Source organism: Tachypleus tridentatus, chromosome 3, assembly GCF_004210375.1.
Source record: "Tachypleus tridentatus isolate NWPU-2018 chromosome 3, ASM421037v1, whole genome shotgun sequence".
In the NCBI taxonomy this organism is placed as follows: Eukaryota; Metazoa; Arthropoda; class Merostomata; order Xiphosura; family Limulidae; genus Tachypleus; species Tachypleus tridentatus.
The window spans coordinates 93,117,447-93,143,179 of record NC_134827.1 but is presented as its reverse complement, the minus strand read 5'-3'; the positions used below and the strand labels follow the sequence as shown (position 1 = coordinate 93,143,179).

Here is a 25,733-nt window from a genome sequence, read left to right as displayed (position 1 = left end):
CCCCGCCATTGCTAGCCAGGTTTTTCACTGACGTAAGAAAGCTATTAATAAAGTCAGAGTTACGATTAAAAAAGCGTGCTAAAAACACTGAAAACAAGGAGGAAAACGAGGTGGCCCACTAGCAGTGAAAGTATATCAGTGAGTATCGTGCTAATTTATACAAAATCATCAACCAAAGAACTTGTAAAATGTAAGATGTTGACAGTAAAGTCATCACACCTACTTGGTACTCTCCATTAAAGGAAACGCTGCATGTGTTTATATTTACTGCATACTGTGCTCATGATTTGTCCTAGATCTTGATCAAATCTTAAACACATTTGTATCCTGCACACAGAAACATTGTGCTCAGTATAACTCGACACTAATCTGCAAATCTGTGAATATAATCGTCCACACGTTCTAACTACATAACCACGGTTTTCTTAACACGAATTTGCCTGTACATAGCAACTACATATCTCTTTACATATACTCGCTTACAAGTAGTAACCATATTTAAGACGCACTTAATCTCTAAAGGAACTCCAGTTCTCTTTATGTCAACTTAGCTGTATACAAAGTAGTAACATCTTTCCTAACATGCAATTGTCTGCACATGACAGTTTCAAAAATACCTGCAAAAAGCAATCATGAATTTCTAATGTACGCTTGCCTACACACACAGTTTTGGAGTATGTTATATTAAAACGATTTTAAAGCTTCACCACGTCGATGCAGTGCACGTCAACACTTCCTGTAATGCTGTATCTATCGACTGTGCGACTTGGTAATAGTCCTGCAACGTAGTTTCCACTGCAAAAGGCTTTGTGATATGTCTATCACCCTTGCCTACAAGGAAGGATGCAACAACCCCAGATGTATCTCGTTACTCAGCATAAAACATTTGCTAGGGTCATCCTCAAGAGACTACAACTCGACAATTAACGTGCGCCCACAATTTTAGAGTAGATTCAGAGATAAAGTCAAAAATGAATGTATTTTCATGAGGACAAAACGGAAAACGCTTTATGCCTTCTTTGTCGACCTAACCAAAGAATTTGACATCATGAACAGGCCATGCCTATTCCTCATGAAGATTGGATTGCCTTCAACACTGCTTAACCTGGTACATACCTTTCAGGAAAATATGCAAACTGCAATCCTGTCAGAATCTACTTCGAACGGTTTTGAGATGAACTGCGGAATGTAACAAGGATGCAATTCTTTCATTCACCCTCTTCGAGACTTGTTTGTTTGTTTTATTTTAATCAGTATTACCTGGTTTATGCTTTTAAAGATGTGAACGATGATCATATCTTCATACAAAAGATGGTGGTAATTTCTACAACCTGTACGACTGAAAACCAAAACCAAATTTGGAGGAGTTTTGATCAGGGGCAGGGCCCAATGAAGCTACTCGTGATGAAAGTCTACTATAAACACTGACGAACCAATTCTCACACACACGCAAGTTTGTTTCTTCTCACCATCAACATAAATAAGTTGAGAAAACGGGTTTCTTAGAAAACAATCATTCCGAACGATAACCCTCTCAACGTAGTTAAAAAGTTCAACTTCCTTGGGGCAATAGTGAGTGATGACCTTTGCTGAAGGTGGTGGCAAACTTTCGTGTATGTGTAGCTTTATCTCAGAGTCAAACAAAAGGAGCCTGGAACAAGTTCAGGTTCGCCACAAAAACCGAGATGCTTGTATATGAAACGTCCAAATATACAGCAATGAAACAAGGACAACAGATGCGCATGTTAAAAAACATGTAACACTTTCCACATACGCTTCTTATACAACATATTAAACACTAAGTGACAAAACAATGTTCTCGACAGAACAAAACGACTCCTGACTAGGACACCACACCTCCAACACACTGACGCTGGTTGGCACATCTATTCGGAATGGAAAATAGATGAATTCCCAGACATACTATACGGAGGATTATCAGATGAAAGAAGCTAGATGCCTGAAACTCTGCTTCAAGGATACGTGTAAGAGCGACATGAAAGCTTTTGGAATTGATCCAGGCAGTTAGAAACCTTAGCGGATGAGAGAAAGAAGAGACGTACCTTTCTTAACTGCATACAATATCGAGAGACATGACACGGAGAGAAAAAAGTGACTGAAGAAAACAGACGGACTCAAAGCAACCATATGACGTCATATACCAGTGCAACAACTGCAGCAGGATCTGCAAGTCTTACACTGGATTCTTCAGCCTCAGAAGTTGCATCTCTAAAACAAAAAAAAGGTGCACCTTCTACCGTCACTGGTAGACAAACCGATGCCAACAACTGCATTTCCTTATAAACAGCAACTACGAATTTCTAAGGTGCACTTGTCTAACCATGACAACTAGTTCTTGATTCTCTAAATGTACTTGCTTACATATAGAGGTTGAGTACGTTCTAGTAAAAGGATTTGAGTCTCGCTACGTCGTTATAGTCAATATCACTATGTCCCAATAATGTACTGTTTAAACCTGTGTATTTTGACAATAGTCCCGCGGTATAGTTTCAATTGCGAAAGGCTTTATCGTAAGGCTATCACATCCAAAGCATTCCCTTCCTATTAGCTTTTCATAATTCATTTAATGTAAAAGAATGGAAGTTTCTTGGTGCCCGTCTCAATAGTATGATTGCATATAAATCCATATGCTCTGCGTCTGGTAACTTGTACATCTTCGTATCGAAAAGCATGAATACCCCCTTATATTTTCCAGCCACTTGAGGTACGCGAAGGCTGGGCGGTTATGTCGCGGAAGCAATTTGTGTACAAGTTACTTGCATCGCTTTTCCAGGAGATACTTTTCGATTATGTTGTGTACCGTTCCCTGGAACAGAGACGGCTTTCACTAGCGAGCTCAGATTCTTATCTGTTGCGTGATAAGGCAACATGTTAATCTCGTCTCGAGCACAACTTGTTGCAGATCTCTTTCTGAATGGTCCAAGTTCAACGAGTTGAATTTCCAATGCCATTAAAAACAAGGGTTAGTCCTATCTTAAAGATGTATTCAGATAGGAAATATAGAATTTATATGATCTCAGTGTATGAATACTATGCCAGAAGGAGTTGACATGGATTTGCCAAGAGTTAAACTTCCGCTGACATAACACCACCTACAAAATGCCAAACAATGTTAAAATGTAGTTCTGACACATCCCATTCTTAAGACTTACCGATTTGCATATTCAAAATAGTTTTAATATAACGTATTGAATAGTTACCTTAATGTTCACTTGTTTATACATAATTCCTTTACAAATAGGTACGACTGAAAAATAAAGTACAGTGGTACCTCGGTTCTCGAAATTAATCCGTTCCAGAAGGCTGTTCGAAAACCGAATCAATTTTTCCCATAAAAAATACTGTAAATTAAATTAATCCGTTACAGACCTCCAAAAATTACGCATTATGAAGCATTTTAAGTAAAAATATTACTTATTTATACCTGTGTAATACTTACATGCATAAAGTCAACCACAAAAACTATAAAACAATGAAAAAAACAATAAATGAAAATATAACTGCACTTTACCTGTGCTGAGGAGAGCTGATGGTGTAAGTGAAAAGGTGGTGAGGAACGTGGAGAGTAGGAGGATTATTATTGTTTGGAAGGGGAGTCACCTTCCATTAAAACGTCACGCAACTCTCCTTCTGAGGTTCTGTCTCTTTGCACCACTACAACCTGCTTGAGACTCACTGGACCTAGTTCCCACTAAAAACTTGTCTAATGAGGTTTGTTTCTGCCAAAATGTTTCTGAAGTAAGACATGGCATTGTCATTGAAAAGGTTTATGCTGTGGTTTGCTACAGCTTTGTCAAGGTGAAGTTTTTCCACAAAACTTTGCAACTCTCCCCCATTTTCCATACATTTCCTTGATTAGTGAACTAGGAGCATCCTCCCTTCCCTCCTCCTCATCTGAAGACACTTCCTCATTTGCCTTCTGTTGCTGCTCCTTCTGAAGGTCTTAGAGTTCTTACGTGGTGAGCTCAGTGTTGTGGTCTTCCACCAGCTCCTACACATCACCACTCACATTCAAGCCCATACACTTGCCTAGTGAGACAATATCCTCAACAACAGGCTCAGCCTCAAAGCCTTCAGTCTCTATCTGGTACTGAGTTTGGCCACAATTTCTTCCAGGCTTAGTTCATGGTCCTCAAAGACATTTCCCTCCAGGCTCTGTCTATGATCCTCAAGCAAGGGAGGATATTAAAAGTGATTTTTCCAGAACTCTGAGGGTTAACTCTGTGTCAGAGGTCACTTCAAAGCACCTTTGAAACAGTGTTTTGGTGTAGAGTTTCTTAAAGTTCGATATGACCTGCTGGTCCATGGGCTGAATGAGAGAAGTCGTGTTGGAGGACAAGAGCTTCACCGTAATGAAACTGCACTCCTCCACCAACCCGTCCTCCAAGCCTGGTGGGTGAGCAGGTGCATTGTCCATCACAAGAAGGGCCTTGAGTGGCAACTGTTTTTCCGTGAGGTAATTCTTTACACTTGGGGCAAACACTTCATGGACCCACTCCATAAAAAAATTGTCTGGTTACCTATGCTTTACTATTAGCCCTCCACATAACATTTAGTTTACTTTTCAGGACATTATTTTTCTTAAAAACTCTCGGGTTCTCAGAATGGTACACAAGTAAAGGCTTACGTTAAGTCCCCACTTGCATTACCACATAACAATAGAATAAGCATTCATTGGCTTGTGTTCTAGCAGTGACTTCTCCTTGGTGATGTGGGTCCTCTTTGGCATTTTCTTCCAAAAGAGGCCTGTCTCATCACAGTTGAACACTTGTTGGGGAATAAAACCCTCAGCTTCTACATAATCCTTAAATTCCCCAACAAATTTATCAGCAGCGTCTGTGTTAGAACTGGCACCCTCCCCATATCTCACCACACTATGTATGCTATTTTTCAAACCACCCCTACTAGCCTTAAAAAGGCATCACTTGTATCAGCACTCGTTCCAGGGGCACTTTTCAGGAGGTCAGCATGCAACTGTTTTGCTTTCTCGCAAATGATGGCCTCACAAATGCTATCACCAGCTGTTTTTCGTTTACCCAAATCAACAATTTTTCTACGTCTTCCATTGTTTGTGATCTTTGTTTCGTAAGCACTGTCACACCTTTTGCAACATCAGCTCCTTTGATGACCTCTATTTTTCAGTATGGTGCAGACTGTAGACTTCACCATACCAAACTGTGTAGCAAGATCAGACACGCGAACACCACTCTCATACTTCGCTACGAGATCTTTTTAAATCTCTATTGTAGCTCTAACAACTTTCCTTTTTGGTTTGCTGCTTTCATTATCCTTCTTTGACCCCATGGTGGCTTATTTAATCAAAATATTTAGAAAAACAACAACATTCACAGCAGATTTTAATGGGGTGTGGACTCAGCGACAGATGCGGGTAAACTGTTTTGGGTAAGCTTGGTGTGGGCCGAAAGTGGTCGAAGGGTCGTTCGGGGTCATCAGTCGGGTTATTTCGGGGATCCGGGCCACGATAGCTTGGTTCGACAACAGATACATTTTTTTTCTCAAACACTATGTTCGAAAGCCGAACTGTTCGAGAAGGGAGTCGTTCGAGAATCAAGGTACCACTGTATTTGAATGATGTTATTTTTAACTAAACCCATTCTGCTCAAGTCATTGTCAACAAATTAACGCAAGTGACAGAAAATCGTACCAGCACTGTCAAAGAAATACCTCTGAATCTGAACAAACATTACTGAATGTTTTCTGTTTCACAGTTGAAAATGACTTTCAGTTTATTTACTTCACAACTATAATGATTAAATTCAGTAAATTCTTTGTGTATTTGCATTTTTAGCACCTAAAACCCAAAAATATCAATTTCAAAATGCCTCTTATCTATATTTCCTTTACACTTTTTCCCGTTAATATCGCATTGCAAATGGCTCAAAATAATACTAACAATTGTATTATTGCACAACTAGTGGCCATTCGTCTAATGTTAGTGTTTGGTGATTGAAGTAAGTCACCCTTGAAACTTAATTCGGTTTCCAATAATCTTGCGCAGTCAAAATTGGAAAATAATTTATTCTTTTATTCTATTTTAATTCTATATTTTTAAGTATTTTGATAGCGCCCTTTAGCGGAGGAAAAGTACGAAGCCAGAAATAACGACGTTAAAAAACAATATATATTTTACGCCTGACGAAACAAGGTGATTGTCTTCATCCAAAAACATAGTTCTTTGTTCGTAAGACTACAGGACGAACAGAAAGTTAAACACTTTGATACGTTTCAATCATACCTGCAGACAAAGCATGCGCAAATTGCCAAAAGCTTCCAAACTTGCATATAAAAGTTTTTCAGTGTATCACGCAAGTAAAGCACACCTTCTGTTACCAAACCACGCACTAGCTGAGGTATGGAAATTTTAAGTGAAACAAGCGTAAATTCAATAACAATTAACTTTCGCCTATTTAATCGCTAAACTGTCCGTTTGCTGTCGGTTAATTCGTATATTGGTTGAATCGGCTGAATAACCTACAGAGTGGCCCGTAAGTCCTTACCCATCCACATATCTTATGTATCCAATGTATCTGTGTGCTGTCCCTCATTCTCGCTGCACAATATTATGCGACGCCATGTTCTGTGATACATTAAGTGTAAATGGGCTTATATCAGCCATATTTCTGAGAAAAAACAAAAACATTTATAATACATGCGTAATTGAGTATAACATAGCATATGGATGGGTTGGGATATACGGGCCACCCTGTATTTCCATATCCAAAACTTTCTTTTTTTGCAGTTTTATTTTCTAGTCCATTTATCAGTTTATGACATCTAAATTACTTTTAACCAACATTTTAGTAAACGTTTAAAATGTTAACACATTTTCATTTTTACTATGCATATTTTATTTACATGGACTCCAGGTAAAATTAAACAAAGAAAATTACATAAACAGGTAAAAGTAAAAAAGGAGAAGTTGGATAACATTATCAATAACGGCTAAGTTTAATACAATTACTGAAATCGGGTTAATAATTAAGCAGTTAAAGTTTTATAAAAAAAATTAAAATACTTATTTCGGAATACCATTCCTAAAATATAAAACGTTGGTTTTTCCATTATTTTTTCACTTGTTCATATAATTTTGACTTGCAACGTTTACGCATGCGTAATACAAAAGTAAAATGCTTATTTCATAATTTGCTATTCTGTACAATTAAGATACAGAACTTTTTACCTTTGCATGCGTTCAGTTAATATTGCAATTAGAATTGTGTGAAACGTATCGTACAAATGTCGTTTATAACAAGCTCTGTAATAAAGGCAATGAGCTGGAACAAGAAATATTGTCCCACAATCGAATAAACTGCTCTACTGCACATTTCAATCGAACACATTTTCCTATGCTACAACTGTTACTTGTAACTTCATAGTTTAAGTCTAAAAGTATCTAATTCGTCAATGTCTAAATTATTAATACCACAGCTTCAAAACGTCGAAACTACAATAAGTAGTAAATCACCGAAATGTCTTATACTTTTGTTTAGTCTGTATATCAATCTGGTACTGTATAATAGCCACTATTTTAAATGTTGTAAATTAGCTTTACTGTTTTGTATTTCTCAATCTGAAATTTTATGTCAAAGAACAGAATCGTAATTGACCAAGGTGGAAAATGGCGTAAATCCTGATGTTTGCGCAGACGATGTTTGTAGCGCAACTTTATCAGACAAAACTGGCATGGTGTTCTAACAAACTGGATACAAAATGCGAACTTATTACGTGTAATTTATGCTTTTATTTATATAGAAAATAACCATGTACCAGTTTATGAAGTACATCAAAGTTTTAAGTTGATATAAAATACACTCAACAACGAAACAAATATGCTGACTTTATCAATCACACGAAAAAAGTCAAATAAATGTTACACTCTGATACACTCGCCAAAAGTTATGATGTAAAAACAATGCGATACATACAGGAGCTGTTTTGCATACCTGTATACTACGACCTTGATCATAGGTGGAACTCGAGGTTTAAATTTCATTACTTGTAAAACGCACGACATACGTCTACCTGCCCGTGTTCTAACTTACAAACAAAAAGATGGTATACGCGTACTTGGCCATTGTGTTCCATAATTTTAATATTTAAATATTATTATAGTGTAATGTTGTACTAAATAAGAAAGCACTGCCAATCTAACTAATTACTTTGTTTGATACCTGTTGCAAAAATATTCCGATACGAAATACAAATTGTCCACAGATGATTTTAAATTTTTACGAAGTTCAAAGCTGTTAGACATTTATGGAACAGCTGGTATTATCATAGTAAATCTGCAATGGAACCCATTACCTTCCTTACTGTCGTTATATGGCTTGGTTTGAAATTTGCACAAAGCTACAAGCGGGCTGTCTGCGATAGTCGTCCCTAATTTAGTAGTGTAAAACTAGAGGGAAAGCAGCTAGTCATTACCACCAATCACCAACACTCAGGTGTCTCTTTTACCAATGAATAATGGGATTTACTGTCACAATGCCCCCAAGGCTGAAAGGGCAAGCATGTTTGTTGCGACTGGGACCCTTGAATTTCAAGCCCAATGCCTTAACTACCTGGTCATGCAGGACCCTTCATTATATGTAAACAGTACTTAAGAATTACCAAACAATATAATTTAACGAATATTCTAACATCAGTTATATGTATTAACCATGAAGAAGCCTTAAAAAGGCAAAGCATTGGTTTAAATAAAAATGTCATTTATTTGCATTGTAAAGTTTTTTCAAAATTTCACCAAAACAAGAAATCCAAACTATCATTGTTATTAATATACACTAACAACAACTTACTACATAACATTGTTTCAAATAATTCAAGCTACTTCACTGTTATTTTGCATTGAAGTAGCAATAGTCACGGACTATCAAGCAATTAATTGTCAGAAGAATCCTCTTTCACTATTATTATACACTTCCAGCAAAAAAAAAAATTACATTGTAGAAATTTCAAGGTACTATACTTTTTTAACATCTAATAACTACACTTGAGTATGAGCATTTGGATGCTAAACTTCTAAAACAATGCTATCAAATAATTATACCAATGTATGTATGTCAAATGTTAAAATTTGTAAATGTCAACAAAAATTATGTCATGAACAAATAACCAGGTGCTAAATTATTAATCCATGTAAGCAAACAGCAACATGAATGTGAATATCCAGTGCTAAACGTTTTCATTTATGCCATGATAAAGTGTATACAATCAGGTGCTAATACTTCTGTACATCAACATGTCGATAACCAAGAACTATACAGTATCTTCAGTACATGAACAATCCAGTAAGGTATTAATATCTTTATACATCATGAGCAGATAATTACACCAGAGTATGGGTAGTCAGAAACTACTACTCAATGTCAGCAAGAAAACAAGACTAAGAATAACCAAGTGCAACACAAAACTACAGTAAATTATACAAAAATAACCAGTTAGTTTGTTTATTATAGTTTGATATACAGAATCAGATTCAGTATAAAATAAGAAAACACCATGAAAATGTGTTCTCTGTTGGTGTTTCTTGTGGTTGTACTTGTATAGGTGTAGTTCAACTGAATGATAGTAAGTCATGCATTTGGCTGTTGTCCAGTCTAATTAGCTGTAATAAAACCTTGGATACAAGTGTGATGATTGGTTCAAATTCTTAAAATTGATATAAAATCTACCTGTACATGTATACAGTTACATTTTCCATTAATAAGATACTAAACCAGTACAGAGTGATTTCTCTGGCATTCACAATAGTAAAAACATCACACATTTCATGATTATGAGTACAACTACCTGTCACTGCACAGTTTCATCTACACAACTTTTCCATGTCATCCTTATCATGCAGTTTATGATCCCAAATGTTGCAATTAAAGATATCTCACACACACACACACACACACACACACACACACACACACACACACTCTTACAGGTGTAATAATTACCAGAAAAATATTCAGATTTCATTAAAAAAAATTTTTTATATAAATCAGATGAGAGTATATTGGTGAGAGGGAAGAATAATCTACATTCACCACAATGCACATTTTAATATATAAAACTTTAATATTTCTATTACATTAAAAACAGTTTAAAATAGCCAATGAAATGAAAAAATTCATATATCACAATAAAGATTAACATACATTTTTAACCCACTTAACAGAAAACAAATGTTTCAAGCTCAAAACCCAAAACATTGATGAATGTTCCTTTCTGGACCACTAAATACCAAACTTACCATTTGACCATCTGGGGTGTATAACTATTACCATTTGACCATCTGGGGTGTATAACTTTTGTTTAATATGCAACTTAGTTTTATAACCAACTCAATACTAGCTGGAAGTAGTTGATATATATTCTTCACAGTAAGATTTAGATTCCAAACTCATTCTATTCAGAAAATTTGTAGCTCATAAACCTTGGACATCTCCCCCTCACATCATATAGCAGGACACATGCAAGTTATTTTCCTAGGCAGATGTATTATTATTGTTATATACAAAAACTCAAAATGCAGATCTAGCATTTGAATTATTCAGGACTTTGTGAAGTTCTGAAAATTCTAAGCTCAAGAAAGAAAAAAAATCTCAAATCTGATAGAACTCCTAAAAGATATTACATCAATATACCATACCTGTTTAATCTGGAATGATATGCAAAAGAGAAGCTTACTGTATTTAAGACAACACTATTGTATGCATGTTTCACTGCATTCAAATTTAGAGTTATTTATTATTACAGTGGAACCACTCTAAGCAGCCATCCCTCAAGATTTGGTTACCCCCTTGAAAGCAATCATTCAATCACAGTCCCTTTTTGTGGTTTACATAATCTCTATGTACAGTGGAACCCCTCTAATAAGACCAGTTTGTCTCAGTATCAAAGGCTGCTGCTTCAGAGGGTTTCGACTGTAGTTATAATGTTATCAGTTGTATTTGGGGTTTTAAACAGATTGTGTTCTGAAAAATCTGTAAATGAATTTTTTGTTTTTGTTTTATACTTCATGTAGTAAGATATAAAAAACATAACAAAATAAAACAGTGATTGAAATACAAGGTTAAAACACGTCACTTCATTTACTCAAGAGTTCTAATAAAAAACACAATTATCACTTATGGTAAGAAACATTTTGTCCACATTTATTATCACTAATAATGTAAGACCTGTTATTAAAAGACCATGTATTACTTTAGTTCTAGAATTAAGCTGGCCAGTTCTACATTGACCAATTGAGAAACCAACAAATTATGAATGGAATACATCAAGGGAGTCTTACTCAACTCCCTTCAAAACAATTTCAGGAGTGAATGAGTAGAATAGTGAACAAGCCACGCATCTTGCAGTCAATATAAAATGACAAATTTTGACAGCATTGAATGATCTGCTAGCTGAGTCATAACGTTTACCAAATATTCATAGCCTCCTAGTTTGACAATTTGAGTTTCACATCAGAAAGAAGTATTGTGAGCAAAGTTCTGAGAGAAGGTACAAAACAAAGGAAAGAAGAGACCTCAACCAAACTTACAGAAGACTTTGAACAACCTGCCCATCTGTGTTTTCCAGATGCTTTTCATGTGATGGATTCATTTGCACATGACCAATTCATACATTTCATAATAGACAAGAGCAGGAGCATTAGGCTGAAGTAAAGTGTGCATCTTTACAGAGAGCTTTGCAATTACTGATGAAACTAAAGTCCAGATAAATAACTAAAGACTCTCAAATTTATAGATTAAGTAATAGTGAAACAAATTAATACTAATAACAGCCTAAAAGAACAGAGAACTGGTTAGACTAGCCACACAGAGTTGAAGGAATGGTACACAAGACAATAGGAGATTTAAGTGCAACTTGAAATGATATTCTGCTACAAATTATACACAAAAGCTTGTATAGAGCAAGAACTATTCCAGAGATACCAGAAAGAGGGAACTGTTATATGTGATAAATTTGGTCATTACAGATGAGATAAGGAATCAATTGCTGTTGGAATACCAAACAGACAACACAAAGAAGTCATGAAGCCAACTCAAACTACCAAAATAACAGTTAATCAGATACTAGGAAACAAACAAGTTGGACTTAGAAGGGAAAAGTTCATTTTAGAATACCATTGTCATTCTAAATGAAATGAGAATATTTACAGAAACTAGTCCAGAAGTCTTTGATGCCCAATACTAATATGCTGATCAGCATGGATTCTGTATCTGCAATAGTTTGATTTCAATATAGTAACAAAAGAATGGAAACTACCTCCAGATATGAAAAGGAAAAGATTGAGCAAGACAAACAGCATGTGAACATAACATTTTAACAAGAGAAAAGTTAGAAATTACTCTTTGCAACTTCTTTATACCTCATGATGTGCGAATAGCTGTCATTGAGGAAGTGCATATAGAGGGAGCTGGTTTCACATGTAGACAAATGAAAGTTTCTTTAAACTTGAAACAGCTTTACTGTTTATGGCCAGGAAATCCCTGTGCATTTCATGACAACTACTACACCAGAGGTTGAACTTCCTGTAACAATAACAAGAAGTTACTGTATGACTGAAAAGTAAATTACTCATACCAGGACTTGTTAAAATAAAATTTACATTTAATGACTGGGCTGTATTAAAACTGAACACTTCAAAATGTCATGGTGGATTAATGAATGGCAGAGTTCTCATGGACCTAAACAACAAAGATCTCATTATAAATTCCAAGAACATAAATTATAAAACTTAAGTCTGAATGGGACATTACAAGATGCAATACTGTACAAGTAATACCTCCAGATCACAGTACCTCAGAAGTAGTCAAGGTGAAAGTACATCACCAAAACTACATAATTATGGCTTACTGCCTCACTCAAGACTTGCAAAATATCTTGAAATATTGGTACTGGATATTCATATTCAGTCCCTCTGTAGCAGCCAGATGACTTCCTCTTGCAAAACAGGCTGAGACTTTGAAAGTGATAGAAGCCATATGGAAAAAGGAATGATAACTGGATACTAGGTTCCTGACAATTCTACACTGTACTTGTTAACTCTCTCAGCATGGGCTTGGTCAATGAGTCAAAGTTCATAACTATTTTGTGCTTGTAATATATAAAAACTAATACATTTTTAATTAGTAAGCATGTGCTCACAAAATGTACCAGCTTATCAGTAGTTTTTTTTTTTTTAAGACTTAAGGTTTGCAACACTATTTCCTCATACTTTTTCATTTTGAAAAAGTTTTCTATCCAACAAGCAAATTAATTTTTATTCTAATATTTAAAATATTTTTGTACATCTGACTATTTTCAAATTCACATACAAAATTCTTATATTCAGATAGGTAAACATTTAAGAGTTTTATATTTTACCTATTAGTTTCACTAACAAATCCATGGGTTCATCCAATTTGACCGATCTCGTAACCACCATAAAAAAAAAAAAAGGAAATGACTTGCCTTTTTGATTCTAGAATTACTACAAATAACAAAAACAAATGTTTAGACTAAATAGTTTAAAATCTCACGACATCATACATTTATGTATATTTTATTATATTTACCTTTCAGCCATGCCTGGCTAACAACACAGAAGTTACAATAAAGTAACACGTGTGCATTTATGTAACCATATCCATTAACATAAAGCTGATCTTTAGCTTATACATGCTAAGCCTTAAGAAATTTTGCATGTGGATGAACAAATGTTTTTTAGGTTTTTATTCTATACATTTGAATAACAGAAAAAAAAATACTATATCAATTACTTTATCAACAGGGATTTGCTAGGACAAATAGCAAAGTGTCTACAGGTCTATCAAAAGATTAACTCTTTCCAGAATCAGCCAACATTAAATAACCTGCATAAAAAATTTCTTTGAGTGTGCTCTTGCTATCTTCATTTTATCAAGTATTTTTCAGACATTGTTATTTATCTACATAAATTCCTTGAAGTTAAATATGTATTCCTGGACTGCCAACTGTGACCAAGTATTCAACAGACTAAAGAATGAATTGGCCATTACTACAATATTGCCATACCAAAAATTTTAGATACAGATGCCAGTGTAAATTATTTGCAGCAGAAGCAGTTTTATCCCAAGTATAATACGGAAAAGAACACAATTTGCTATTACAGTGTACCATTAAAAACCCCAGAATGGATGAATTTGATAACTTTAAGAGAGTTACTAGTGTTATTCCTCAAGTTACTTCCATCACAACCCATAATGATGAGAAAACCCACTTTGTGAGAAAAATGTAAAAACAGCTGGTATGGGTAGAGAAAGCTCTATGTAGAGGAGCAAACAACGTTTCAACCTTCTGTCATTGTCAGGTTCACAAAGAAAGAAAGGGTAACTGACCAATAGCTAACCACATGTTTAAAGGCAGTTGTGTAATTGAGTGTAGGAATGTAGAGGGTGTGCTTAAATGTTGGATATATTTATTAATAAGTATAAAGGTGTTCCTTTGTATTGGTTTATTTCGGGCTTAAGTTGTTGTATTAGTAAGGCTTCTTTAATTTTCCATTTATGTTTGTTTCTTTATTTAGAATTTGGGTGTTTTCTATGGTTTTGTTGTGTGTTTTTTTATCTGCAGTGTTTGAAAACATGAAGGTGACTATGTTCTTTGAATCTGGTTTCCATTTTTCTCCTTGTTTCTCTAATATAGAAGTCATGGTAGTTTTCACATTGTATTTTATAAATGTTGGTGTTGTGTTTGTCAGTGTAGTGTTTACATAGTATAAACACTAGTTTTGTGCCTGGTCTTTGAATAAATCTGGTATTAACTGGAATATTTTGTTACTAGCTTTTGCCAATGTTGGTTGTTTTCCTGTTGATGTCAGAAATATATAGTATGCAGCAGTATATGATTGCGATTTATTAAATCGTGGTGTATATTTACTCGTTAGTTAACTCTTTCCTTGTGAACCTGATGATGACCAAAGAAAGTCAAAATGTTGTTTGCTCCTCTACATAGCTTTTTCTACCCATACCAGCCATTTTTACATATGTAAATGTTTGCTCTCTTGACTGATCGTATAACACAAGTATCTAATGAATTTTCACAATCCAGTAAGAAAAGTAGCCACATGGCTTCAAAAACTTCAGGAGTCAACTTAAACATGATGCACCCACCTGGAAAAACTACAGAAATGCTCTTGCATCATCTCAAAGACTACATGTTGACAGAATTAACTCTTCAGAAGTAAGGAAGCACAGAATAGGAAAGACTACCAGCTCAGAGTATAAGTGTTGTTCAAGGCATTACACCCAAAAGTAATGATGAGAAAATGACTTAGTTTAACACTCATCTAAAAAGATGCTCAGGCAAAGGATAAGAATTTAAAGCCAACCATTCATTAGATCAAAAATGGTGCAGAAATACCTTCATGGTAAACAGCTGCTCCATATAGCCCAAAAACCAAGATGTGTTGGGCATAGTGAGATTTGTTTTATGTTTACACAATGGTTTATTGGGTAAATTAGTGAGATACTAGTGGACAAAAACAACTACAGTTGATACTTTCCTAGTCACTATATTTAGAAACCTTAGTCAACTCTGCAACATTAAGATATGCAAATTTGGGTGTTAAAACACTGGAATGAATACACTTACTAGAATGGGTGCTTGGGCTCCATGGAGGTTTGGGTTAAAGCATGAGAACTTTACTATGAGCAAAAATGTCCACAAAAGAAACAGCATGGACAAGTACAGTACTACTTTGACAGAATAACAGCAGGAATAAAACACATAATGGGATGATGTACTATTTCATCATATGAAAAGAAACACATGCTGTTTCTAATCAGGAACCACAAACTCTTGCCAAGAAACTTGTCAACACATTTGTCTTAACATATGATTTGTCAATGGAGCTTCACTTTGATCAGTGACAAAAAATTTTTTAGCTAGAATTGTTTGGCGAAATATATCAGTTCTTACAGAATAAAAACCCAAGAGAACTTCCCTTTGTCCATCTTCTAACAGCATGGCAGAGAAATAGAACCACACACTTAAATCAGTTAGCCTTTTATGCAGATAAACATCAGAAAAAATGAGGTCAAGATTTTCTACCACTACTGATGTGTCATATGTATATAGAATAACATGAATCTACTGGCAACTCACCATTGTTATTGATGTTTTGGAAAATGTGTTAGTGGACCTCTGTACTCTCACATCTGAAGAGTAGTAGCTAAGAAAGAGCCTTAAAAATGCAGATATTATGGAACACCATTAATCACATAAAACTTTATCAAGAAAGATTTCAATTAGCTTGTGACAGAATGGCTGGTTGGTTTGGTGTTTTATAGTGCAAAGCAATTAAGCCATCTGCCAAAAATCTGGTAAACAGTTAAAATTAAAGTTAGTAAAATTCATAAAAGGAAATTAAGGTAAAACAAAAAGTTTAATTTTTGAATTAAACGTAAGTAGCATTAAATCCAATTTTTACATCTTGTCTACAGCAGTAAGAAAAAAACTGCAGTAATACAAGTTGTAAAGCACTTTCTGTAGCATAACTGGAATTATCATAGCTCGCCAGGAAGACTAACAGGTAAGTTAAAAAACCGATGTTAGTCACCTGAAATTGGTCTTTTCACTCCTCATTGAGTCATTTGATGTGGCCATTTTCTAATTTCAGATATAACTAGATGGACTTTGATTCTTAAAAGGAGATCACATTAAAAAAGGTCTGATGTATAAATTTGAAACCTTAAATAGCATTAAGATTAATGGCCTTTAAAAAACTGAAAACATTTCTAAGATTGACAGTGTCACCATCATCAATGACATTGTCTAATGTTACAGATAAACCTTAGGACATATGTTTAAAATAGTGCCGTCGCTGAGAGTCGTAACGGCAGCAAGACGGTAAAATGTGGCTTATTGTGACCCGAGTATTACATAGACAACACAATGGTGCATCAGTCTCAGATAAAAGAAAACAGAGTTAAAAAACTGTGACCAATGCGTAGTCTAGTTAGGACAACTTTCTTATCCTTATGGAAGCAAGACAGGCAAAGTCCAATAGAGGGTTTTATTTGGAAAAGCTTGTTTTCATGTTGCTCACTCCAAGTCAACTGCCAACTGGCACAGAGCCAAGCATTGAATACAGGACCACAGTCCATGTATGGAACAGGCACAGCAGTCATAGTGCCAGAGCAGATAGATTTAGCTGTGGTGTTGGCAAGCTTATTCCCTAGAATACCAACATGGCCTGGTATCCAAAAAACTGGATAGAAGTAGATGTAAGAGAGAAATGGGCAAGTCAGTTTTAAATATCAGCACGAATAGGGTGTGAACTAACGTGAAGTGATTCCAAAACCCGTAGAGAACTAAGAGGGTTAGTATAAATAAAGCAATTTGAGTACTGCTTAGCTTTATGTGATCCAGGGCAAGATAAATGGCATACAGTTCAGCAGTGAACACAGAATTTGTAGAGGGGATTCTGTGTGCAACCACCAAACCATAACAGAGCCCATACAGCCATGTGATTTCAAACCATCTATACAAATGTAAAGGCAAAAACAAAAGTAGGATGGGTGAGAGCCACTGCAATGGATGCAATGAGGGTCCACTTCACACTCAAAAGCATTGTGGTCCTTGCCACGAGCTCACATCAAGGAACCATGACGCCTTCAAGTGACCGAACTGTTGACACTGGAAACATCCAAGAGGGCTTGGAATATATGACCATACCTTGCAATTAAGATAACCTGCCTTGATGGTGAGAGGTGAACATGATTTTAAATGTTAAAATGAGGACACTGGTCAGCATCATAATTCCATCTTTGCAAGAGGAGAAACTCCTTGAGTAGAGAAACCAGCGAGAATCTCCAACTTGGAGATGTTCTTCAAATCCCTCTCAACAATAACTCCTCGTTATGAACTCAAAATAGCATGGGGTATAACCTCAATAGATATATCCCCAACTGCCTTTGAATGCAAGAGAAGTTCACCGTGTTGAGATGTGGATGTTTCCACCAATAAGTCACCACAGCAAAGCTTCTTTACTTACTCTATAGAGCCAGCAAGTCCCTCTAGTCCCTTCTGAATGAAAAAGAGAGACATCTGCTCTAAAGGTTTGTCTGAAAGAGAATGCAGTATAAGAAAATGAGGTACAGGTGTAACAGATGTTAAAGATTGCTGCTCAGAATCTTCAAGATGCGATTGTTTATCTATGGAATGTTTTTCACTATTTTATTTTTAATTTGAAGGATCCATAATAATATATTTCAGTGCCCACTGACCCAACCCACCATGAAGCCCTATGACAGGATGCACTACAATGCCAAATAAGGACACTGCTGCAGCAAAGCCAGGGTTTTGTGAGAACTATACCCAAACACCAGCATCCAATACCTGTTGAGAACATCCAACTCTGGTACTTGGTTGACCCTAGCCCAAGTGGACCAGCCAACTGAACCAAGGGGAGCCCACCCTAAGGCTGTCCATCTACAAGAATTCAAGGCCAAAGTGGTGTGTTATGGGTGGATCCCTTCTCAAAAACAAGGGACATGATAAAGTACTACGACATTAAAATACAGTTTAAAATGTGATTATGCTATAGACAATTCTAAAAAAAAGATTTTTTCTGGTCTCAAAATTACAATAAAACAGATGAAAGTGTATTAGACTTTTTTCTAGCCTCATGTTTTTTTACTAATTTTTATTCTGTGTATTAGGTTATTTGTATTTTATTGTAAAACTAGAAAGGGCCTCATTTTTAGAACTGTGTATAAAATAATCATTTTAAGTTTTTTTTAAACACTGAACATTTACATAAGTGCTAAAGAATTAAAGTTTTAGTATATTCAAGATAACATAACATTCCATGATGTATTAAATGAGATGAAGCTAAATAGAATGTTTTAAGGGGATTTTCAAATGTGAAGATTGTTAGCTAACATGTTAGTTTGTACAATTTAATCTTATGTAATACAGAAATTGGCTGAAACTTGAATCTACAAGTTACAATAGTGCTTAAGCTTGTGATAACATTAAAAGGAGAAGTATATTCGATTGTTTTTGTTTAAATGGACTTAAAATTGAATTTTTATACCAAGTCAAATAAACAGCAAGTAAAAACATGTCTGTTTTCGTGTAACATTTAATTCTACTTAGCTGTTTATAAAGTAAAACAAATTCAATTGAAATTTGCAATTAGAACTGAGGTTCACTTTGAAAACAAAAGGAAAATCTTGCATCACACAAAATGTCAAAATAAGTTATATCAGCTATAAGAACTTTTAAAACCTGATTACCTAAACAAAGTTCTCTTAGCAACTGATTTTTCACATCTAAAATGTAATCTGTATATCAGGTACCCAAAAGACATTATAAAGACAAAAAGGATAAATTTCCTGCCATATTTGAAACCCCATGCATTTAAACACATGGATTAATGGAATAGTTTTTCCAAGTTAATTGTTTAATACAAAACTTTCAGTTCAATTAATATCCATTCTTACAGCAATTGCTGGTGAGCACATGCAAATACAGAAAGGACAACAAAACCTTAAAACATTCTGGAAAAAAGAATCTTAAACCACACCTAGTAAAGATTTAGTTCAAACACTGACATTTATTGACCACCATGGCAGTACACACACAAAAATACAATATCATTCAGGTTAGACTTACAAGGATAAAAATCCATTCAAAACATTTTATAATTCTTATTCTCTTGCCAGCCTATAATTAAAATTGGCTTGACATATTGCATCCAAGTCACAGAATACTAAATAAGGTACAGCAAAGGTTGTAAGAGTATTGGAAAGTCAACTTGTTTAAATTTTACATAGAATAAAAAAAATTACAATTCTAGGTTAAAATATTATGACTACCCCTTGAAGTTAGTTTTCTTATGAATATCTATTTGTTTTGAAAGACTAAGTATAATGTGAAACAAATTACCAGCCAATAACAGATCAGCCTGAGATGAATGTAATATGACGATAGTCAAAATTTTGTACACTAAATAATCAGCGTCTTTAAGATACGAACCCCTAGAGTTTGTATGAAATGGAGTGAGAGAACATCAATACATACAACATTTTATTACACACGTTCATAGAAGTACTAATAATTTCAAGTTTAAGTAAATAAGTTCTACACTATCTTCATGTAAAACATTATAAAGTTCCTACTAAAAAAAATATATCTTGATAGTATTACAACTGTAACGAAAACTAAACTACATGCAACTAGAAACTAGATATCACCATAAATGGTAAAATTATAAACAACCATTTTCACAAAAGATATTTCAATATTGAGAAATAATAAAATGCAAGTTTGTCACAAAATAAATCCAAGTTACTCAAAAACATTAAAAGACAACTGGGAACTTCTGGTGTATTTAAGCAGCCCTATCCACAAAATTAAATATTAAAAACCATCCCTTATTCAACTATTTATCAAAGTTTTCTTTAAAATACCTTCAGTTAATTGCATCTACCACCTCTGAAGATAACCTATTATAAAGGCCAACCAACCTGTTAGAAAAGTAGTGTTAGCTAGCTTCTTCCCTGGAAATAGTTATATAAATATTTCATAGTTTTATCATTCTCACTATTAAATGCCAAAAAATATTATGCATCAGCACCATCAATTCACTTAATCAGGTCCCCACTCACTCTTCTTCTCAAGAAAAAATATTTGGGGATTTAACTTATCCTTTCATGACTACCTTTCCACTCCAGGTATCATAAATGTTCCTTCTAAAGTATGGAGACCAAGAGTGAACATAGCACTCCAAATTTAGCCTAATCATGACCCATGCAATGACATTACAAACTCTTTAGGCTTTCATTAAGTTCTTCTGTAGATAGAAGCTAAAATCCTATTTGCTTAGAGACTGATCAACCACAACACCAATCTTTTTTTGTCCATAACACCATTAGTTATTCCTTTTAAAATTATACTCATAATAAAAATGGAATATCCTTGTATTATAATTAAAGCTCAACTGCTATTTTTTTCACCCAATTTAGCAAATAATCCAAATCCTTTTATAAAGCAGTAGGCAACACCCAAAACTATAGTTATCAGCATATTTAATTTATTGACCCTCCTTTCATGTCAAAAAGAGCAATGATCCCAATACTGAGCTTTCAGGTGCTTCCACTTGTGACAATTTATTCTGACTGAACTACATTTATAACAAACCTCTGCTTTCTTCTATTAAGCCAATGGGATAACCTATCTACACACCTACAGAGATGACATTTTAACAAGCCCTTTGTACCTCACCTTTTTCAATGCTTTCTGAAGATCCAGGTAAACCAAATCTACACCTGTACAATCATCTATTTTAGCAATAGTCTCTTCAGATTAACAAGACAAGAGACTTTCTTAGAAAAACAATGGTGACTACACAACACAATTTTAAACTTCCTTAAATAAACATATGAATCATCTTTTATCAGACTTTCAAAGACTTTTCCTATCAATTATGTATGACTAGTAGGCCTATACTTACTGGGACAATGTTTTTTTTTTTAAATCACCCTTCTCAAAAAGGGGAATTTGTTCAACTTCCAACTTCCTGGTGCACATCCTCTGTTCAAGAAAATTTCTCATATTTTCAATCATTAAACTTTTTGAAAATCCTTGGGTAAATATTACTTTGCCAAAGAAGACTTATTCTTTACACTTCATAAGTTTTCTAAACTGTCCGAGGATTAATGTGATGACTTTCCTCAATCTTGATATTTGGTTAGGATGAGAAATATTACCTAAATCTTGAAGAAACTGTAGAACTTAATGCAGCCCTCCCATAATTATCAGATACTAGCTTTCCAGTATCATTCTTCACATGCCCTATACTTACTTTATTGTATATGAAAAACTCTTTACTTTTATATTTTCAGGAAACTTCTCATATTTATTTCACTATTTGAACAAATTTTGATCTTCTATACTTCTCCAAGTCTCCATGCATTCAATTTAAACTTCTAACATTTATGATGCTTTTCTTTAATATTATAATTTATATCCTTTGTAAACCAACCTGTTTTATTCTTACTTGCAGCTTTTATTGTGTCTTTTATAATAAATATGTCCATAAATAAAGAATTTTAAAAATTTCCATGCATAATCAATATTTCAAACAAATTCAGCTGCAAAATTTACAGCAGGTATTCTCTATTCAAAATTTACTTCTGAAAATTTAAAAATATCATTATTCCTTATCCCTATATGCAACAAATCAAATGTAATTGAACAATGATCATTTGTACCCAGATGTTCTACTGCCTCTACTTTATAAATCATTTCTTTATTACAAATGAACAATAAATCTAACATACCATTGTTCCTAGTAGTTTCCCTAACCAACTGTTGATCAAAGCTGTTCCGATTCTCTGACCAACTGTTGACGAAAGCCATTCTGAGCAGTTTTTATAAATCTGTTTTTATCAAGATTTGACTAATGTTTCCAAACCTATTTACCTAAATTTAAAGTATCATAATGATAGTTTCAATAACTCTTTCACAATGGGCCAGGGGTCAAAACCCATCCCATTGTGTTTCTTGAATTGTATTCAAAATTTTATTGAACTACTATTTTGTGACCTTATGTCAATAAATTTGAAATCAAATGGTAGATAATTCAGATTTTAATATTATACAAGTTAATTTTTAAAATTTAAAAGTAAATATTAAAAGAATACATTAAAATATGGATTTTAGTGAATCACATATGTTGAATGCAGAGCTGTTTAAAATAAGATGTCTGATGTCAAAATACTAAATTTTATAATTTCTACAAATTAGAAATTTGAATTATTAATATTGATAAGCTGAAAAAAGTATCAAATTCTCTTAAAATCTGAGTAATGATAAATATTAATTAAAACAATGTAGATATTAAAAAAAAAATTTATTTTATAATTCACTGCATTTCTATTTAACATGAGGAGTGTAGTGTGTGAGAAAATTAATCCTGATATAAACATTAAATAAGTCATACTTGTATTTCATAGTGGGTGAAATAACACTGAGCAATGAAAGCACAAAACTAAAATAAACATAAAAGCAAGGCTATACAAAAGCTAAATAGAAATCAGAAAACTGAAAAATTTAAGGCTTAAAAAAGAAGGTTTTTGCTTTTATATCAAAAGAGTATGTACATATTCCATTGTAAGTCAGGCTTTCACTTAATTTCCAAGGCCTGATGAACAACAGACACTTCACAGGAATAAAATAAGACAGTTTAGTAAAATGTAGTGTTTCTACCCAAACAATGGTCAACACCAAAACTTAAAAACAGCATGCAACTGGATACCTACTTTCTACCAGGAATTAAAAATCATAATTTCAATAAGTGACAACAGCAATAATTTTAGCTCAGAAATAGAAAACAAAAACTTCCGATATTCTTTGACAGATTGTTTAGGCAGGGTATTCATGATGAAACTTTGTAGAATGGACAGCAACTGTCTGTTGTGGAGACAAGTATAGAGGACAAAGTTTCAAAAGTCTTCCGTGCTCAAGACGAAAGGCAGAAGACTTTTGAAAAGTCATCCTCTACACTTGTGTCTCCACAACAGGCAGTTGCTGTCCATTCTACAAAGTTTCATTACTTCTGATATTACTTTTGCTTTCTGTTATCAATTGATCACTTACTTAAAAACAGCAGTAACTTACATTCATGTCTATATCTTAGTTCATTTGTATTTCTTGTTTATGGGTGTGAATAATGGAAATGGTGAGTACATATTTCCTTATAATCCCCCTTATTCCACAACCAATAGTATCTCAGAACAGCTGGTATGGGTATTAACACTTACTGATAAGGAGAGAACAACATTGAAATACATTATTTCAAGTGGGTTTCTTGTCCTCAAGCACAACTAGCAGTGTTCTATGTGATAACCCTAGTTATGAACTATTTCTCTGCAGCATAATTCTCATTACAAGAGACTTTTCAAAAATATACTGAGGTCTACTTTGCTCTTTGTCCCTTTCCAAAGTCCAACAACTATCAACTTCTGAGAGCATATTTACACAACCGATAGGCATGTAAGTTACCAAGATGTTTGTGAAATTTAAAATATAAATTCCTGTTTGTATATTTACCTTGTTAAAAGAAAAAAAAGTTAGCTGCTTCAGATGTAGCTGGATATTCTTGACAGAGCCACATCTTAGACTTTCAGAACATAAAAAAAAATGTTACTTCACAGTTTGGTGGTGTTAGCATGAAAAAACAAAGTAAACCTTTACATTTTTTCAACTTTCCAGACTTACCATCACAGGCATATCCTACATTTGTCAAATCCCTTGAACAAAAAAAAACTGACATGTTCTGTACCATTCATGAAACATTGAAAAATAATAAATTTTCCAATGTTTTTGTAGATACTTAGATACTTTTTATATTAATATGATTAAATATTTCCACCTATCATGTGTAACAATGCTTGTGTAACTTAAGTTTTGTTATTTAATGTACTACATTTTGAAAAAATTTCATGAAGTGGCTCATATCTTATGTAAATATAGCATTGAGTTTAACAGATGGTCCAACTTTTGGTACAATGGGCAATTGGGTACTTGGTTTACTTCAGTAACTACCAACTTTTCTTCCCACTACTTCTAGTGTGTCTGGTAGCCAGTCATGGAGTAGCCTGTTTTTACATACTGGTGTGGTATGCAAACATTTCCTCCTTTCTTGTTTTAATGTATTAGAAATTTGTCAATTATTCAGGTGTATGTGTACTTTTCACATAACATACAGTTAAGAAAGTTAATATTGCTCTAACTACCTATTGTTCTGTATCATTTTTCAGGAGATATTCGGTTAGCCTATGGGGAAAATATTGAAATGTATTTTGTATGAAAGTAGATAGTCTCCCTCCAATGGAAAGTCAGGTAAAACCTTGAGATTATAAATTCCCTTACTGTCAAATGGAAATGACCAGCCATGGATAGCACAAGTTGTAGAGAGTAATCCTGATATTACCAACAGTCTGAAGAGAAGGTAATCATCTGTCATACAGAGCAAGGCCACACAAACACTATGTTTGAATAGACTGCTGATTGCATAATTGTAAAACTATGTCTAGTCTAATTCTTTCTCACAAACTAAATTTATCAGAAAAATTCAGCATTACTTCATCATAATTATCTCAATTAAAGAATACTCAGTTATTCTATAAACTGACCTGTCACTAAGGAAAACCAACATTATTTCCCACTACTTGATAGTAGTGTAAATACTATCACAGCTTTCACTGCATTTACTAGGCTTAAAAGTTGTCTGCTGTAACTTTAAACTGATTAAGATGTAGGTTGGTAGACAGGTAATATTTTAAAATTGCTTGGCAAAATAATAATAATAATAAAAAAAAAATTACATACTAGTTCCATGATTACCTTAAAACATAAGGTGTTAACACTACAAATATAATTAACACTTATTCTATGAATACGATTATAAATATCTCAAATTACTTCACAATATACACTTGCTGGTTAATATCAACCTTGATTAAAGTTGAATTGAGTTTTGCAAACAATTTTATGGTTTTACTTCCATTTTATCTTGTTTACCAAGTGTTTTTTTGTTTTGAATTTCACACAAAGCTACACAAGAGCTATTTGTGTGACCCATCCTTAATTTAACAGTGCAAGACAAGAGCAACTAATTATCACTACCCCCTGCCAACTCTTGTGCTATTCTTACCAACAAA

The 25,733-nt window shown here is 34.1% G+C and overlaps 1 protein-coding gene and 1 long non-coding RNA gene across 2 annotated transcripts in view; one reads left to right on the top strand and one right to left on the bottom strand.

Moving 5' to 3' along the window:
• smg (sterile alpha motif domain containing protein 4 smaug) overlaps positions 1 to 25,733 on the bottom strand; it is a 117,786-nt gene that overhangs the window by 72,585 nt on the left and 19,468 nt on the right. The window lies entirely within an intron of this gene.
• On the top strand, positions 14 to 22,125 carry LOC143247485 (uncharacterized). Its single transcript, XR_013026567.1, has 2 exons — positions 14 to 138; positions 18,277 to 22,125. It is a non-coding gene; the product is annotated as an uncharacterized LOC143247485 (long non-coding RNA).